This window comes from Balearica regulorum, chromosome 3 (genome assembly GCF_011004875.1).
Source record: "Balearica regulorum gibbericeps isolate bBalReg1 chromosome 3, bBalReg1.pri, whole genome shotgun sequence".
NCBI classification, from domain to species: domain Eukaryota; kingdom Metazoa; phylum Chordata; class Aves; order Gruiformes; family Gruidae; genus Balearica; species Balearica regulorum.
The window spans coordinates 15,757,248-15,777,298 of record NC_046186.1 but is presented as its reverse complement, the minus strand read 5'-3'; the positions used below and the strand labels follow the sequence as shown (position 1 = coordinate 15,777,298).

Below are 20,051 nucleotides of genomic sequence, written 5' to 3'. Positions count from 1 at the left end.
GTAATTCAATTGTTTGGACTTTTCAGTCTCTGGAAAACCCCACCTGCAGAAAATCACCAATTTAATCTTGAATTTCGCATTGATTCCTACCTCCAGTTCTCCAGCTGAATGGATTTTTTAAGAGTTGAAGTCTTCTAGTGGTTTGAAAGATTCTCCTAATTTCCAGTTTAGGTGTAGTCCTGGCTACTGTATACATGCTGTTAAATTATTACTTGAGAAGAGTAACTTCTAGTAGTAACATAACACAAAAACAAAGCACCAAAGGTGTATCAAGATGCCAGAAGTTGGGACCTATTCTAATTTGCAATGCCGTAGCTCCTTTGAAGCTAGCATATGACTTGCACCAACTCCAGTAGTGCTACCCAGTACAAGGATCATCACTATGCAGGAAAGTCAAAATGGGCTTATGTCCCTGTTCAAGTCCAAGTTACTTGTAATCAAAGCCTAATAAAACGGCATGGCTCAGTGAGATCTCAGAAAAATGTATTCACATCACAAATACTATCCCGGTAAAAGTGACACTCTTCCTGGCAGAGAGGCAAAGGACTGGATGGACATGCAAGTATTCCTTGTTAATACTGGATAGCCAAGCAATACAGCCTTCTTCTACTAAAGTACCAGGAGTCAGGAGAGACTAAGATCGTCAGGGCATCCCTGTCTCTTCCTCTGATAAATTACATCTTTGAATAAAACTGTTCGGTGAAGAAAAACAGCTGCTGGTTCAAAATGTCACCCTAACAACATTGGAGAAAAGTTCCTTTCATGCAGAATAGCTTGGTCTGAGGACTGCAGGGATCCTCTTCAAGGCCCTCTCTGGGAGAGCCCTTTCAGCCAGGGGCTTGCAGCGTCCCACGGCACCTACAGCCTGCGGCCTCAGGGCACAGTCAGTTTGGTCCATACAGCTCATCTCCCCAAGAAATGAAGCTTTTCTGTAGTGTCTCCCTCCTCAAGGAGAGACGGGAATGACTACAAACACACAAACAGAACATAATTTTACTCAACTTATTTGATCTAGCCTCCTGACCATAATTTGACAAAGCGAATTTTTTGAAGAACAAGCCTCCAACAGCAACCAACCAATAAAAACAGATCTTTGCAGAATGGGGGATGAAGGGAGGAAGGGCTGGGGAGGAGGAGATATTGACAGTAAAAGAGAGATTCTCCCTTTAACTGTTTTCTAATATACTGATTTTCTGATATACTTTGTGAAGTGATAGGCATCATCTCATACTTCAAAAATAGAGAATAAAGCATGTAGGCAATTTAGTAGATGATCAGAAGTATGCTATGAGGGAGACATGATAGAAATGTACTGATTGTGATGCATCTTTCTTGTTGATAGAAGCTGGCTGTTGTTACTAAGTAGACATATCTCTGGATAAATGGTTAGCACCAGCATATTTCACTAATATTAAATTGACATATCATGATCTGGATTTCTTTTTATATTTCTGCCTCTGCTGTTAGGGATAGGTCCTCTTGGAAAGAATTTCTATTTTTCTTAGTACTACTTTTTAGAATAGGGGAAAGACGAGTCATTTGGCACCTTAACCTTTTCCAAATGCATGAACAGCTCAGCCTTCCCATTCAACCAGAGAGTTAGAGGAGGAGCAGGAGAAGGGAAAGTTATGAGGCAGAAAGTGGAAAGTTGGTAAGGGGTGGAAAAAATGACTTAGCTTAGCTGATGTGGTAGAAAAGAGAAAGAGAAACATTTATCTAAAAAAAGGGAGAAAGCAAAAGGTTTGAAATAATCTACTGTTAGAGTTTTCTGTTATGACTTTGGTAAGGTATTCAGATACCATGGTGATAAGCACAGCTGAAATATCTAAGCTCTCTGGGATAGAATATATTCAAACAAAAAGGATAATTAAAATAGTGCTTATTTAGACGAGGGATAATGTCTCAGTTCCTATGCAAATGAGCATAGTTAAAGGATCACTTGCCTTTTTATTAAAATGAATATTGAAAATTTGATGAGAAACTCGGGAGAGAAACATTCTGGAAGTCAAAGAAAATGCAATCTCTATATGCAAATTAAATAAATTAATTTTAGCAGCCATGTATGAGTTTAAATGAGAAAATCAATGATTTTCAAAATCTAGTAATTTGATAGCCATTAGTCTCATTAGACTTTCTTTTTAAAGCTTAATTATTCAAAAATACAACCCGATTGAAGTGTGGTTTAGAAAGGACACATTCTTAAATTAATTACAGTAGTGATTTTCCCTGTAGCATGAAGATACAGTGCCAGTACATGTCTTTGTAGATGGAAATACGACTTTCTGTTAGACTTGGGATTTTATTTTGGCAGAGTCCGCCAAACCTCAACAGATCACCTAAATTCTTCTTTAGAAAGGTGTGAGTAGTCCCACTGAAGCCTTTGGAGGATGTATGGTTTGTATTTCATAAGAATCCAGGCCTTGGTTTTTAGGGACATGCGCAGACTGAAGAGTCTTGACGAAGAGTCGAACCTGAGCAGAGAGGTGACCCTATGCAGACCCCCAGCCAAACAGCGTGCCACCCTTGGGGCTGTGACCCCACAGCACTGGCTTGTGGAGGGCTCACCCTTCCTCAGCTGTCTCCGGGAGAGGAATTTCTGCCCATCATCTTCATAATAGCCTCCTGGCTGCAGCCCTTACTCAGCAAATGGTGCTCTGAGATTCGTGCTCTTTGTCAATCTGGAAGAGATTTAAACAGATTATGACTGTAAATTTTGATTTTTATTTTTTGAGAATTGTCTGTGAACTTGGTGAGCTATAAAGATATCTCTAGTCCTAAAAAGCATAGTATACATTCAAGATGAGACTTACTGTTTGCATCACTTACTTACATCTATAAACAGAACGGCACCAGGGTCTCTTTTCTGAGCATGAGGTTCTGGTCTGGCTTAGCTGAGTTCATCCTCTCAAACTCAGTTACCATCTAAACCAGGTGGTTTAGACTGACTGCCTGTCAGGGATGGGTCCCGGCCTCTGCTAACTCCAGAACTGTGCCACTTCCCAGCTGGGAATTGTTTGGATTAATTCTGCCCAGCTCAGGCCAAAATTGCGCCTAGGGCCATTCTTAAAATGTATCAGCTTAGACAATGAAATTCATATCCTCAAGACACAGAACGACACTGTTTCATTTACTAGTGTTGATGAACTTGACTAAATAAATTATTCCAAAATGTTTTTAATCCATTTATTGTAGGAAGTGTGATTACCTGGATTCTGAGCTACATTTCTTCATTCTGTCTGAAGATCTGCCCTATAGCATATCTGAGGAGCGTGTTGCAATAACTCACTCCACTGCTGCCACACTTGCCTGTTGCCACTCCTCCGTCCTCCTCTTCCACTCCTTGCAGATTTCCCCCTCACTTCTCTCCTCCTCTCTCACCTCCTATTCAAAATAATCAAGATATAAAGAAGATGTGCTTTCAGAGGGCCAATTAGACACATCAGGGCACCAGCTGAAATGAGGAGCTGCAGAGAGTGAATTTAAATCAAGCTGCAGTTTCTGAGAGATGATCTTTGTACCATCATGGGAATATTTGTTAACGGTGGCAAGGGCTTCAGGCAGATATGCGCATCACCAGGGGAAGCTAAGCCTTACTCAGTAGCATTGTGTAAGCCAGAAATATGAATTAAAAAACCAAACCAAACCAAAACAAAAAACCCCAAAGGGTAAATTATTGCTTGTGAATCGCAAGCATGGATGCAAAATTTTATACTAAGCCCTTCTAGGTGACGGGCAAATGAGGAGCAAAAGAGAAAGAGGCACAGCTGGGTAAATCACAATATTAGCATACATTTATATAACACGTGATTGTAACGGCTCAGGATTGCAGAGGATTTAAAAAATAATTCTCTTTTATGTAAGGCATCTACTTTTCAGCAGTGTCATTATCATCTCATGTCTGTACTCTCTGCTTGGCAGAGACATTTTTCAGACACCACTCCACTGAAGTAGAGCCACGTAAAAAAGGGAGGAATCAGCACAACACAATGGATTTTAGACTGGCCACCATTTCGAAGATAACCCGAGACTTCAGCCCCACACCATGAACGTGTCCCCCAGCCCTACTTTCTCATTCTTCCACTGCAAAGTCCTCGATCTCCTGCAGCATTACCCAGCCTCGTCCCCCTCGGCAGATGGCAAGGGCTGTGTGACCACGCGTGTGCCGTGCCGCTGCCGGCTGCGCCGCCTCTGACCCCGTGCCCGATCCCCCGCTGCCACACGGCCGCTGGCCAAAGATCCTGCTCTCATCTGCCCATGGCGTTTGGGGTGAAAGCAGCAGCTGTGTGGCAGCGCACAGCAGTGCTGTAGGGTGGTTTAGGATACGAAGTAAATAATTCGTCCAGCTGTCTCTGCAGCATGAAGCTAGGGAGTAAAAGGTCTCATTTTTCCAAACAGCATCAGGTCAGTTAGCCAGGTGAAAGCCCTTCAAGGTTGTTCATGATGCCTTCTGGCAATGAAAGCAGTGGGAATTTTGCTTTTGTCTTTTGTGCAAGCAAGCTGAGAGATAGGATAGACATGGGATTCTCTGAGTTAGTATCTCAGTTTGCAGTTTTCCTGACTCTGTCTCATGGTGAAGGACATGTCTTGTGTTCCGTGTCCTGGATTGCCCATATAACGAAACATTTGCTACATGCTGCAGCTGAGACAATGGCTTTCTCAGACAAACAAGAAAAAATAAAATTGAAGTGAAATCTCTTCTCCTGTCTTCTGTGATGCTTGCAGGGGTAATGACACTGGAACACAAATCCAGAGTGTGGAGTGTCCCAGAGCTCCATGTATATGTGCCACCAGGAGACTCCGCCAATGCAGGAGACGAGTCACAGCAGGACTTCTTTAATCAGCCACAGCAGAGCAACAGAGCACTTTTTGCAAAATGCTCCAAAGATGGAGCGTATGTCCCTGTTAGCACCCTACCTAGCAGCAACAGCAGCAGAAGTATTTCAAGGCTCAGCCTCTTTCCACAACTCTGCCCTTAATAAATGATTAAAATCTGCATTTAATAGTAAGTGCCAGTGGAATTTAAATGGGTTGCAGTGCCCAACCTTAACTTCTCTTCTTCTCCCTTTTGGAAGCAAGGTTTAAGATGGGCTTATAAAACCTGAAGAAAGGCAGCTGTGACTAATTCTTGGCTGCATTTGGGGGGAAGAGAGAAGGGAGGCATAAAGGGCAAAAAGGGTTTTCTTGAGCACTCAGGCTGGCCCGGCCTCTGTCTGCTTAGCCTGCTGAGACTAGACAAAGCAACTGCATGGCCCGTTCCAGCTAGGTCTACGGAGAACCCCAGGTACGTGGCCTAATAGTTATATGAACTAATAATAGAAATTGTAAAATTAAATAGTATGATTTCATTCTGCAAATGATTTGGGGACATAGTTTACAAGAAAGACACAATACAAAGGAAAATTGTATTGCATGGTATAATTCTTTATGATTTTTTTGTACTTTAATATGATATAAAAATCGTATTAATAGGTGCCATTTTTATGGAGAAATTTATAGCCAAAATATGGCAACTTCTTTGCTGCAAGAGCTACATAGAGAAAATTAAACTTGACCATTGATCTCTTTTTTATTTGAATGGATATTTTGGTGTGAAGCGGTGAATTGTTTAAACTTGAGAGCTTTTATATTATATGCTTTTTTATTAGCCACTTTGTTCATGATCAGCTTTTCTGTGGCATCAGTAAAAAAATATGGGTTTTGTCCATGGGCCAAAATGACATCTGTACTTTTTCACTTGCATCAGCTGAAGAATGTGTAGCCTAGAGACACAATTAATACTAGGCTGGCCTCTTCCCCAAATTAGTGGTCTCCTATGCATACGTTTATATGCCATATGTGAAGGGCCAAATTAGTCCCACTTGGGTCACACTTTCCTTGATCATTTCAAGAACTAACTCAGCAACAGTGGCTGTTTGTATAGGTGTAATTTTCCATGACTGAACTGATATTTACCTGTAGAGGGATTTTTCCATTAAATATTCTATGTGACATTTTGGGACATAAACCACACCAAGATATATTTATTAGTGAAAATCTATCAAGATTAAATGCCTCTTCTGAGAGAAAAAAAATCTAGGTGTAAAGGCTGCTGCTATTTTCCTCCTTTGGCTGGTGCTGTAAAAAAGAAGTACCCTAAACTGTATCTGCATACAGATATGGGAAGTCACCTGCTTTCTTCACTGTGGCTTCAGCATAGTTCCTCAAGGACAAACCACAAGTCCGTTACCTGACCTAAAGGGCTGCTGCCAGGACATAATAACCTAGTGCAGTTAGGCGTACAGAGATTGCTGAAGCTGTGGCAAATATGGATGTCTGGCTGGATAAGGGATTATTTCTACTCCTGGCATTGCTACCCTTGGCAACCCTGCTATGGGACCGAGAATTAGAAAGTAGGGGAACTTATTGGGCTGTTAGATAAGGCTACAAGTGCATGGGTATGTTACTATATATCAGCAAAACAGAAAAAAGATCGTAGAATCATAGAATCATTTAGGCTGGAGAAGACCCTTAAGATCATCAATTCCAACCATTAACCTAACACTGCCAAGTCCACCATTAAACCATGTCCCTAAGCACCACATCTACACATCTTTTAAATCCCTCCAGGGATGGTGACTCAACCACTTCCCTGGGCAGCCTGCTCCAGTGCCCGATATCCTCATGAGGTGCAACAAGAAATCTGTTTTGAAGTAAAATGAGGAGGATGGTAGAAAACAAGAAATAGTGAAAGGAAGAGCAAAGACATGGAAATGAAGGTTATTCCCATTAGGTCCATCATGTAGAACAGGTCTTGTAATGTTGGAGAGAAAACAACAACAAACTTCCCTCCAAAATCCATAGGAAGACATATGAACATTTTTGTCATTGTGTGACATACATGTCCTTAGCCATTAAAATTAAATAGCTTTGTCTCTAGAGGAAGAAAGTTGAGTGATCAAATCACTGCCTTATGCTCTTGTTTTTTTCCATGATCAGTTCAATCATGTATTTATTCACCAAACTCATTAGAATTGCAATGGTAATCAGAAAGAGGAAATGGTCTCCATCTATCATCCTGTTTCTAACAAGAAGAGGTAACAGACCATTTTAGTTACAGTGCATTAATGCTCATTACTGCCCTAATGAAGATTTGTGCTGCTTTTCCAAAAACCTTCAAGCTAATCTTCAATTTCCTCCTTGCTTTCAAGGAAACACCAGTTTTCACATGACTTCAGCCCATTGGAGCAAAGAAAGAGGTATTAGTTTGACCATTATAAAACAGAGTTTCATAAGGGAAATTAATACGAAAAACACAAGGTAACATCTAGTTATTTCATTACCGTGGCTAAATTCTGTGAGTTTGGCAAACACTGACTGATGCAATCCCTGTGCCCAGACTTTTCTCCTAGCAGCTGTATCTATACTCTTTAACACATGGCTAGTATTAAACTGTTACCTATTAAACTATTATCACATATTCAAGTATATGTGATTGTGATATATTATAGTAACCAAATGACCACTGTGCATCTTGCCTATTCCAGATTTCTACATGACTGGGATCGGTATTATTCCAAGTACCTTCATTCTTACAGTGAAATGCTCAGGCTGCAATGGGAAATCCCAAATGCTCTTGGCTGAAGACTTTTCTTGATATGTTGCAAGCCATTACAAAAACCCCAACCAAACACATCTCACAGTGCATACTGCTTGGGAACCATTGGCTCTCCTTTGAGTGGTGGTTGCTATGTTTATCCTGTCCCAGTGAGATTAAGTTCCAAAGGAGAGGGACATGCAGACTGTCACAGAAAGAAAGGCATGCCACAAAATCTGCTCCTCTGGTGCTCCGTGTCACTGCTGTCTTGGGGCTGGAGGCAGTCAGCAAGCAGACAAGTGACTGAACTTTGGATTACTAATGTGGGCATTAGCACATGTGTCCTCTGTAAACTGTGGATTCAGGTTTTCACTCTTTTCTCATCCAGCAGAATTGGGTGTTTGTTCAAACTGAACACCTGTTTAAATACCTTGCTGTATCAGGCAGCCTGAAATGTCTGAGGCTCCCAACACAGGAGGAGTTACTTTCCTGAGCTTTCTATTAAGCGACTGTTGGAACATATTCATCCTTAGCAATTACTTGACATTTGGACACAAAGAATTCTAAAGAAAGGAAGTACCGTAGTGGACTTAGGAACATTTAAATGCATCCTAAGGAAAGACCAACTTGAGTGTTGTTTGAAGAGTTTTAATTTTGTTGGCAGGGTTACTGGGAACTAAGAAAGCCCTTTACACTTGGAAACAAGCTTGCCAAACCATTTCCTTTGCGTATCTTGTTCTGCAGAAGTAACAGAATATTCCATTCCTGCATATTTTAATAATGCCAAGGGAAAAGGTGTATGTAGAGTCAAGGAAAGCAGCTTTCTAACCAGGCTGTTGCTGCCTGTTCCCATGGTTTATGTGTAACAGTGGTGACACACAATTCCTCCTTCCTGTGGAAAGGATATCTTTCACAAAGAGAAGTTCTGCTGCTCTCTGAAAGATTGACCTTTTTTTACTGGTGATGGCTTGGCAGGTGTTTGTTTTAGTTTTTAGATATGTAACTTGCAAAAAATTAAAATGGTCTCTAGGGATTTGACTGTCGTTCTATTTTACATCTGCTTTCATCAGCACAGTTCCAGTGCCTTGATTCATATTGGTGAGAACGAGAGAATTAGGCTCTGAGTTTCCATTTTTTACTATGCAGGAAAACTAACATTATTATAAAGAGAAGCAGTTTAAGGACACTGTGGAGTATGTCTATATGGAGATATAGATCACTGACATGGATTACATATGGCAGTCAATTCTGTGCCCAGTAGTAGGTATTTGAAGAATAAAGAACTTAATTGTGAACAGCTGTTTCCACATACTTAATAAAGTGTGCATGGCCAGTTCAAGCTCTATAAAGTGTTAAACATAGTTTTATAAAACACATACTGGGACCATGTACATTTTTCAAAGAATGCATCAGCCATTCTGACTGTTAAGTCCTGTCTATCTTTTGATACCAGAGACACGTCTCTGAAAATATTTTTCTTCTTTTTCATAGTGAAACTAAGTCTTGGATGACTCCCCAATATTTGTAAAAAACATGGCAATTTTTACACAAAAGGAGCACTAAGTTATTACGGATATCTTGCCACCTCAACTATTCTGTTTTATGATGTTAAAAGGAGGAAAGGATAGTGGTTTTCAGGCTGGTTTTATTCCTGCTTGGCTTACGGCTTCAGGACTATCAGGAAGGTCAGCATCCCAGGGGAGCAGCTAGGGATCAGAAATTAATAGTGTCTAGTTAATCTGCAAGGTATGAGTGGGAACTTAGAGCCCTGGGCCCTAGAAATGACCCACAGCTGTTATTCATCCAGCCGTCAATCCTATGCTTTTCTTTTCACAAATTATGATTAACAAATACTAAGGTGTGTGGCCAGCCGTGGAGGTTTGAAAGTTCCTCTGGGGCCTGAGCAACTAATGCGTTTTCATTCCTGTTTTGAATGCAGGAGTCACGGGGTTGAACAATGCATCAGTGCCTCTGCACTGTGTATCTGCACTGAAGTTGCGTCTCTTCCTTCATTGGATATCAGTTCTGGTCCTACAGAGTGGCAACATAGACGTCTTGGTTTCCAGATGAGGCCCTCTCATGCAGTAGGACAAAACTGCAAGCTGATACACATTTTTTAATCAATTCTTGATTCCAAGGAGCAGGAATTATTCTTCAACTTCCTTCAGATGTCTGAATTTAAGCTGGCTCTGGAAGGAGTGAGGAAACTCTTCAATGCGTTAAGCAATCATGGTAAGAAAGCTGGGTGAGAGCAGGCAGCTTTAAGGAACAGGTTGTGCTACAAGTTTTAAAGGCATTTTGAGAATTGTTGTGATTTAGCAGAGGTTTGACTGAATTAGACTAAACCAAATCTCAGCAATAGGTTTAATACCAGGAGTTTGCACCTTTTGAAATAAACCCCGTGCAGAGAGGACCTTCCTTAAAGTTTCCACATCACTAACTGACATGCATAAACATTAGTTTTGAAAGTACACATTTCTGCATTTGACATGAATGCACAGTACTCTGCCAGTTTGCACCAAGTTTGTGCAAGTAAATCCAAATAAAAAAAATCAACAAAGCAGCATAGCCAAAATGAAGATCAAAGGAGCTTTAAACAGTCTATAAATCTCTACCCTCCACTACTCAGTTTCCATGCTCCTGTTTCTTCAGTTGGCCTTTAAGCCCGGAAGGAGAATAAACTTGTACATCCAATGTAAAGAAATGAATAAACAGAGTTGGAAAGGTTTTTTTAATTATTATTTGAATCCATCTCTCACATGTATCTTGTTCAATGTCTATACAAATAATGCTAAATGAACATGAATATTACCAAGCACAAAGTCAAGCAAGGTCAACAACACTGAATGGCAATTACCTGTTGACATTTTCTTAAGTGGTCATGTGCATGGCTCTTTGAGCTCAATTATCATTTACTTTAGACTTTTTGATGTAATTTACTATATGTATTTTATTTATTTTTGATAATGGGGGGGGGGGGGGGGAGATGTCCCAGTTTCATCCTCTTGATCCCTTTATGCAGGTTATCAAGAAACTTGGGCTCTTCAGACCTGCTCCCTAGTGTGGCCAAAGGGCTCACATCTGTTGCACATCTCCAGGGTGGACCTGGCACTAGAGGGCGATGGAGACATACACTTTTACCAGTGTGTGTCAACAATTTGTTAGAAAGCAAAATCAGAGGAGTAAGACATTAATTAGGAAGCTCTTGAAAGAAGAGTGTGCTACTGCTCTACCATCCCCATTACCTTTTGTTCTCTCTGGCTTCTGCTTATTACATTGAGGGGCCCTAACTCCTGTGGTAGTTCTCCACATTCCTTCTTTCCTGTTATTGTCACCTTCTGCTCTTCAGAGATGATGCTCTGCCCTTTCACATGTGATCTGAAACATGTCTCCAACTCCTGATCAACTGTTTTTAGCTCAGGAGCCTTCTTGCTCTTTTCCCATTCTTGCTTTTGCCTCTGGTCTTTCCCTGATCTTATTCATTCTCCGTCCATCTTTCTTTCCACTCTGTCCCTTCCTCAAGGAATCTTTCCTATCCTGCATCCTGTCCCTGTCCTGCACTCAAAAAACGCAAAAGCCATGGGGATAGGAAAATAAGAGGTAAGAAGAACCATCTTTGCTAGTGGTTAGGGCACTGAAAAAAAGAGGCGTGCATCCTGGTCTTTGTGCCTAAAGTGTCCATCCATGGTACAGTTCACAAATATTTCATAAATAAGTACTGTTAGTTAGGCTTTCCTGTAACCTGGTTAAGTGTTGTAATCACCTAACTTCGGTGTTACGTAGCATAGCTTCCTCAGGAGGAGTGGTTCAGCGATGGTCTAAGGAGCAGGTAAAAGCAGTTTGACCTCTGGCTGAGGAAGGCTGAAGCCTAGACCTTTCGCTACCTACCTGCTCAGATTGCCGCATGAAATCGGAGGAGGTTCCAGGACACCATGGATAAGACTGTCACCTCCTGGACTGGCAGTGAGCTGAGAGTCCTGAACTCCAGAGGAGACATCAGGATACTCTGTGTGGGACCTTCCCCATCCATCAGCTTGAGGCTGCTCCATGTTCACACAGATATCCGTGCTCATTGTCACGTGCCAGAGGCTGACAGAGGAAACTGTCTTCTCTGCTGTGTGCAGGCAGCTGCAAGAAGTGCACTTTGTGCTTAGGAGGCAGGAGCGGTTTGTGCCTCTGGCTGGGGGTGGGAAGCTGTACCCCTGGCTCTGCTGCTAGCAGGTTTGTCCCTTTGAGGTTGCCAGCGTTTCTCCTTTTGTAAGCACCACATCCCATCAGAAATGTTGTGAATTGTGCTGGTGGGCTGATTAGGCTGTGTGTGATTAGTCATGGGTTAACCTGCTCTCAAGGAGAATTTCTTGAGATGCATTGAGGGAGAAAGAGAGCTGTCACTGCCAGCTTCAGTCCATACAGTTTTTATTGTCCTCGCACGGCTTCTCAAACCTAGGACTTTAGAGACTTGGAAATACATCCTGGATTTGTTACTCAAGCACCTTTTTCTCTTTACAGCAGACTCAGGATTATTCCAAGGAATAGGCAGTCTGTCCATAGATCTGTCATCCCACCTGCCATATTCTTTTTCTAGTAGCAAATATGCCATACATCCCCCACAGGTGACTCCAGGCCAGATATTGTTTTTATGTTCATAATTTCATAAAACCACTTGAAAGAATGTGTGAGGGAAAAATAACATAACGAGAAAATAACATAACATGAAACAACATAACATAACATAAAATAAAATAATATTTTATTGTTAATAAAATAACAAAAGAGTCCACTCCAAGCCACCATAATTTTTTAAGAGCATGCTGAAAATTGCATCAATGGACAACACTGGGTCCTGCAAATGGACGATTCATCTTGTATTTGCTTTTCATGGCTGCATACCATACAGTGTCACTTCTCTCACTCATGTCGCGTCCCCCTCTGTGAGCCTGATGGGCATATTCTCAGTTGCCATGAAGATGAAACGCACCAGGCAAACAGCACAGTGCTCCCGAGCTCAATGAAACTGTGATGTGGACAGTTCTCAAAAGCACCAATTTTTAAGTTACTAAGGTGACAAATATTCCCTTCTCTTCCAGAAAAAGTAATCTCTCGCCTCATCACTGCGAGATGTGGTTCGAACTGTATTTCCCTGGAAATGACATGATGACAGGAGGGTACATGATTGAGAATGAGAAAGTATTATACAGACTTGCATTCAAATTCATTATCAGGCAGTGAGACTGATGACTCAGAGTTAGAAAAAAATGAAACAACCAAAGATCGTGTCTCAGTCAGCGCTCATAACAAACTTGAATTCCCATTTGCACAGCTCATATACATGGGAATTACATCGCACGCTTAGAATCAATTTGCATATGCTGTTTCTACTCAGTCACACAACAAATAATGTATTAGGAGTGCATTTTAATGCACTATATTATCATACTACTTGAAATGCTGTCTTCTGTTAATGTGCTTTTCAAAGAGTGTGTGCATGCATGTGTGCATGTTCTCACTTGCTCATTCCCTCACTGTTTCTGTTAGAGTGAGGCGATCGTCCACCTGAGGGAGCAGATTATAAAAAGGTCCATTTGGAAATCTAGTAGTTTGGTAAAAGTAGCAGATAGGTAAACATACTTTAAACTGAGGGTTTAAATTCCTTTGACACTGGAGAATTATCTAATATGCAAACAGATTTCAGAAGCTGGGCCAGAGTCCTTGCCAAGGCAGGCTCACGTGGTCTCCATCTGACCTCATCATCCAAAGAGATCAGACCCTTCATTAACTGCAGAACTATGATCTCAGAGTTGATCAGCCCGACTGGTCCTTCTTTGACAATGTAGTGCTTTTGCTGTAATGATTCACTAATTCTGCAGCTTACTAAGTACCAAAGAATCCCAGAACGTGCTGCATCATTAGCTGATTTTTTGGATCACTGATAGTAAAAACAAAAACTGACAAAAATATCTGCGCTATGTTTTCAGTGATCAGAAAGGTAAAAAAACCCGACGCCCCCATAACCCAACAACTAAGCATCACTTTATCAGGTTAAGCCAAACAAAACTACATTTTGAATTTCAGCCTTTCTCTTGCCATATTGTTGGTGTCACGGAGCAGGAGAAGATCAACACCTTTACCTTCCTTGCTATTCAACTGTTTTCAATAGCCATATTTTCTTTCTTTCTTTCCTGCAGGGTGCTTGGGACAAATATTGGCTGATGTGCCTGAAGAGAGGCTGTGAGAGCTGTGCGGTCCTTCCGGGCTGAATAGCCATGGAGGTCTCTCTCACTGTCCCTGTGCAAATGCTCCTGATGCTATCCCTTCAGTGATGGACTCCCCAGGACTGTGCTCCTATCTTATTCCCTTTCCTTTCCTCCCCTTCCTGGGAACAATGGGTGAATTTTCACAGACATTCACACATGAATGTCTTGCACTGTATTCTCCTGTTACTGTGTCTCAGGCTGTCCAGGTGGCCTGGGAGATAAACTGAAATTCAGATATGCAAACTAAGCAATGTCAGGACCTGTTTTCTAGCCTGAAGACCAACAGGTTTGGTCTGGCCGTATCCACGCTATTTAAATGTCTTAATGTATGAAACAATATGTGCCCTATGCAGCTATCCATTGAGATACTTTTCATTTGGTGTTCTTTAACAGCATTAGGATATGCAGAAGAAAATGATGGCCAGAAGTGGTCTGCTGATTTTGCTCCCTACACATGCCTAAGCAATCTGCAGGCTTCAGCTAGACCTGTGTTTCAGCATGCTTTTCCTTGGTCAGACTGGCAGTTATTTGGCCAGTTCAGAGCTTGATTACATGTTCCTCATCACTGGCTGTTAAATAGCATTGGCCCGGGTATGGATCCTAATATTTATTCCACCATCCATGTGTTAGTAATGATCAAAAGTGACATGGTAAAAGAAGTGATGGTTTCCGTTAAGATTGTATTATACTAACGTTTACAAGACACAAACTTGAGATAATTGTCTCTCTTATTGGCTTTGTTTGAACAGTTTTGAAGACTTTAACTGTCTTTAGATATTTGAGGAATGCTTGAAAAAAAACCAAAGGGAGCCTACATTAAGGAAGAAGAGGAAAACTTGATTGTTGTGAAGATAACAATGGACATTGTTATCTCTGAATAGCTAGCAGGTGCTTTAAAAAAGCAGCAGACTGGCATTTAAATAATAATATTTTATTATATCTTCTACAATCTGTAAATCAAAAACAGGCTTGCAAAGCAAACATCATGTGGTTTTACTGAGAACGTGGATGTCATAGTTTAAATCCTCAAATGTCCTTTCGCATTTTATTTTAATAATTTATATTAGCTTGGGTACTCCCAAGGCATACAGGGAATACTAGCTATTCTAGACACACTAGAATTACAACCTCATTGTAAAATCTGTCTGCAGCTAAGATCTCACCCTGAAAGACAACTAAGATTCCTGAACTTCTGTTACTTAAGAGCATCACTTCTTAAAATGGTAATTCATCATTAAGTGCCTTGAACAGAGAACAGTTGACTTATTGTGTATGTTAACCAGTTCCCTACTGTAATGTCATCTCACTGCTTATATTCTTTCCACAGGAATGTTGTTAGGTTACCTCTGCATTACATAGTGCTTGATTCTGGAACAATAAGGGATTAGCCTTATACACTATTCCAGAGGTAAAGAACTGCGCAGAATTATTACATCATCTGCTACTTGGTTGTACTAAATTCTACAATATATAATAGCAGAATAACTTTCAGAAGGCAGGCATGCATGGATAACACTTTAAAAAATCAGATGACCTATATTGACTGTAAAGTCCATGTTCTCCTCATTTCTTCTTGTGTACTGGTTGATATGTGGATTTTTCATATCATAGTGGCACATATTGCCCCTGACTTTTAGGGAATAACTAACTAACTACATTTCAAACATGCAGGATTTTTTTGAATAAATCAAGAGTGATGAATATTAAATCTCAATGGAAAATTCATTTTAATGCATTGAAGAAAAACTTCTATAAGAAATAGCCTGTTGATTGCGTATGTAATATTTTCTTTCCCACAGGTTGAAGCATATGGGGTTTAACAGCTACACTAGGAACAACACATCCATACTGCACATATGGCACAATGATGTGAGCAACACAGAGCTAGGACACCATCAAGGAAGATGAAGAGCGGTTTCATTTAAACATGAACACATAGATGTGAACAGCAGGGCTAAACCAGAAGAAGTTTGGACAGAAACTTCCGTGGGAAGGCAGTGTCTTTGCTGGCCCTCACTGCATTAAACAGAACATGAGGAGCAAGAGCACTGGTGGGCTTTGTGTGGATGCTGACCAGGATAGCTCCTGTTCCTGAGTGACTGGAGAAAAAGCACAAAAGAGGATGCAAAGCCAGACCCACTCTGAATATTGCTGCAATTACTGCTTTAACAAGATGTTAAATTCAGGCCTGCAATTCTGGCAAAAGTGCTATGGGCAATTTGCTCCCCCACAGTAACATCTGCAAGCAAGAGAGCTTGATGGCCTTTAATTGGTGGGAGAACATCTTTGGGAGATTTAATGTTTCTGAACGGGAAATAGGGAAGAAAATTCCTTTAGCTTTAGAACTGAATCAGAAAAAAGTAAGATAGACTTTTCTGCAGAAACAGAAAAGTACTTTGCAGAAAGAGACCACCTAATCTTCAGACCTGTTGCTAATTTGTTGAACAAGCCTAGGAAAGTCATCCAGGGTGGAATTTCATCTGCCTCTGCTCTCTTGTCTTGTGCAAGAACAGGGCCATCAAATGAAGCCACACAAAGACAGGTTCAGAAGGAACAAAATCTGGTGGTTCATTATGCAGCAGGTATTTGAGAAAGTTCTGTATGTTTAAAACATACCTGGGTGTAAGGGAGTATTGAACAAACTAAAGGAAGAGAAATTACTTCAAAATACATATAAAAGCTCATGCTGAAGACGTTTACTGAAAATCAAAAATAAGATAGGTTTTGCACTTGCATGAGCAACAGGAAGACATTGTCAAATGTGTCTGGAGATTGGGAGAGGGGAAGAGCTGGGACAAAGAGGAGTCTCCTGCCCCCGGGAGGGCCTGGGAAACCAAAGCCCTGTGTTTGGGGGAGCGCAATGGTCCTCACTGACACCTCCACAGCTCTGGAATTGGTTGGTTGCAAAGAGGGCTGGAGCATGGCCTCAGGAGTGGGCCAGTGCAGGCGATCATCCTCCACATCTCTCACACACTTCTGCTTGAATATGTATGGTTTTAACCAATACTTCTTTGAGAATTCTAGGACCATAGAAAGCAGAATTACAGTCTGCTGTAGAATTCACATAATGGGTAAGTCTTATGAATGCTTCAGATGCCTGATTTTGAGTGAGACTCTGATTCTGCCTCCCTTTCTTAGGCTATAATTCTATAAACTTAATTTCATATCCACTGTTTTTAAGAGGTGAATGCACTAAGACAGCTGGACATTGTATTTTTGAGCCTATATATTTGATCACAAGAAGACAAATTTGGCACCCAAATGGTAGATTTTAAAAAGATGCTGTTTCATATGAACTGAAGCTATTAATGAATGTGAACTAAGTAAAAACTGTGGCTTCTCTGTCTCTTTTTTACGCAAAAAAGTGAAATACTAGGAATACCCAGCTGTATTATTTTAACACTTTAAAAAAAAACCCAACGAAAAAACCCAACCCAACCCAAAACTTTTTGACTCTTACTTTCAAAAATGAAATAAAGTAACACATCTTTTTCCCAAAAAACTCGTTCTGCCAGTATCTCCTTTGCACCCACGCAGCTGATGGAATGTAATGTGCTGAATATCCTTAAATAGTGTTAACTTAAGTATCCAAGTGGCATGAAATGTACCTGCAATTTTTAATTTTTTTTCTCCCCCAGGCATACATGTGAAAAAGAAAAGCATTTGATTTATTTAATCTGGCCCAGAAAATTTCTTGGAAGACTGATAACTTTTAACAGAAAGCTCAAGATCTCTCAGATTTCACCTCACATAACTGTGGATTGTCACTATAAAGGTAGTTAAGGTCAATGCTTAATGGCCATACCGATTCATCACCAAATATTTGTTTACCTGCCCTTAGAAGAAGGAGATTATATCTGCTGGTTTTGGCAAGTCGTGCCACTTTAACACAGGCTTTACTTTCCTCCTAGAAATTTACCCCACCCCTAATGAGCTATTAATCCAAAATCAGTGGACTGGTATAAGTCTATGGGAGATGAGAAGAAGATCTGTGGATACACCTTTCATCCCATTTTAATCCTTTTATGGGGCTTCAGCTTCTTTTATAACAGTACACTATTTAATAGCCACTGTCACTTTAGCGCGTAAGTTCAAAAGACCTATAAATTGCTTGACACGGCTTATCTGTCATGGAGCAGGAGTGCTACAATAAAATATGATAATAAATTAATAATCAATAATAGCTGACAAGGTTCCTTCTTGCTCTCCCCTGTGAAACAGTCTGAGCAGTTGGGCCATGGGAGGGTTCGTGTCTCATATCAGAGGACTACGAGGCAGAGCTGGAATTTTGGGATTTTCTCCTGAACTCTTACTGTAAAGACATTCTTCGTAGCTCAGACTGTTATTTCATAGCCTTAACTTCTCTGTAGTTAGATTCAAATGAGAAGAACTAGAAAGGTGAGAACTTCTTTCTTTTTTATGATGGGCTATTAACTTTGGAACCTGCTTACAAGTGCTTGAACACCAAGGCTATTATTACTTTAATTGACATGCCTTTTAGCCAATCTGCAGACAATTAACAACTTTTTTTTAGGTATGACGGGGTATTTTTCCTAAGGAGGAAATAAAAAGACATCTCAGCACATTCTGTTTTAATCTCCCCCAGATGTGGAACAGGTTAGAGATTTCTGATTACCGTCCTGCTTACAACTACCTTCCATTTTGTTTGTGAATATAGGAAGTTTCCACTGCTGATCATCGTGGATGGTCGGAATTGAATGATGCTACTGAAGTTAATCAAGAGCCATTTCTATGCACAAGAAAGAGCAGCTTGAATTACTTCATGTTTACCCCTTCCTATCCCCAGGGCTGTCTCAAGGTCAGCCTGGGAGGCTGGGAAAGGTTGGCAGTAACAGAATGGATGCCCAATACTTCTTTGGATTTATGAGTTAGACTCTGTCTTTATCACTGAAGTATCTAGCCTCGTGTTAACTAATGTGACAAACATCTGTCACATAAACTTCATTTCCTCTCTGTTTGACTTGTTCGGCACTCATCAGTGTCTAAACTTTACAAACTAAACAGCATCAGAAGATTTTCTGTTCTACTTTCTTTTCTCAAAGGGCTAGAGACATGCTGGATACTGCGTGCCTGCCTGCCAGGGCTGCCACTGTCATCTCTCTGAACAATAAATACTGCTGTTTTCCAGCAGGTATAGGGGCAGCAGGTATAGGGGCAGTCTTAAGTGGTGGGACGAAGAGTTATGAAGCATCAGCTAGCTAACAGAGATCTTCAGCACTGTCTCTGCCTCTTTCAAGCTCCCATAGGTGTCTTATGCCAAAGAAGTGGCATCAGACTATTTCTTGTCTTTAGTGCTATGTCTCACAAGGTTTGAGTGATTCCCATGGCTGCATTCAAGCACATCACAGGAAGAACTGGGTCACAGAATGGCATTGTGGAAATATTTTGCTGCAAGATTTGAACTATCTTATTTACAGCCTTACAAACAGGCATTAACAACATTCTTCTTTAACGAAAATTTATCTGAATAACAAAGAGGGCACTGAACTGTGTCACCTGGGTATTTCTTTCAGAGTGCTCAGATTCCAGTAAAATCAGTGAAAGCCTCCTGTATAGGTGGGTGCTACATGGTTTGCATATGGAGAGTAACGCTTCCCAATCTACTGGTCTGACAAGGAGGACTGCTGCTGCTGGGAAAGGTGCCTGAAGCCAGATGATTTCTGTTGTTGCTGCTAATAAATGGAGGCTGCAAACCTGTCAAAAGTGATGCTCATGGCTGCAAGTGGGATTAAAGCTGAGACAAGCTTGGAGGTGTGTTTGGTGCCAAGAGAACTTTATAGTGGGTGGTAGAACATACAGATTTATTTTATTTAAAAAAAAAGTTGTTTGCATTTGTGCCTCCTATATTAAAACCAGAAAATCTTCACTATTGTGAGAATATTTTAAAAGTCAAAAGCAGAGTACAGAATATGCTAGAAGTGAGTTTGAATCTGAAGGTTTAAGAAATGATAACACCATGGCTCCCTAAATGTAAGCAGTGCTGTTTTCCTCTGCCTTGAATTACTTATTCAATTAAAATGTTAGTCTACATGATACAGTTTGTTCAAATAATTTGCTCTGAGTTAAGAAAATCTTCAGCTTTATTACAATAATTAATTCAAAGAAAAGACTTATTATTGTGCTGAACGTGTTCTATGCTGGGAATACTTAATAAGTCATTAATTAATATCACTGCTATTAAGAACACATTGATGTTATCAGAC

The 20,051-nt window shown here is 40.6% G+C and overlaps 1 long non-coding RNA gene across 1 annotated transcript in view; it reads left to right on the top strand.

Moving 5' to 3' along the window:
• Positions 1-18,884, top strand: part of LOC142601435 (uncharacterized) — a 33,742-nt gene extending 14,858 nt beyond the window's left edge. Inside the window, exons 2-4 of the long non-coding RNA XR_012834997.1 lie at positions 9,513-9,805; positions 13,759-15,235; positions 15,627-18,884. This is a non-coding gene — a long non-coding RNA (uncharacterized LOC142601435). The remainder of the gene's footprint in view (positions 1-9,512; positions 9,806-13,758; positions 15,236-15,626) is intronic.
• The last annotated feature ends 1,167 nt before the right edge of the window (positions 18,885-20,051 follow it).